Below are 208 nucleotides of genomic sequence, written 5' to 3'. Positions count from 1 at the left end.
CTAATTTGTTTCCCCAAATTAGTTGCTCCATTTTAAATTTCCATAGAGAATGTCTGCTGATACCAATTTCTGTACATTTTTTCAACACTTGGTACAAGTACAGTAAGTCTCTTTAACCATCTTAGAGGTTCATAGTGACATCTCATTGCAGGTTACTTCCTTAATGGCCAATAGTTACCTTTGACCTTTATTTCACATTATGATATTT

This window comes from Mastomys coucha, unplaced genomic scaffold, assembly GCF_008632895.1.
Source record: "Mastomys coucha isolate ucsf_1 unplaced genomic scaffold, UCSF_Mcou_1 pScaffold16, whole genome shotgun sequence".
In the NCBI taxonomy this organism is placed as follows: Eukaryota; Metazoa; Chordata; class Mammalia; order Rodentia; family Muridae; genus Mastomys; species Mastomys coucha.
Note: the sequence above shows the minus strand (reverse complement) of the source record.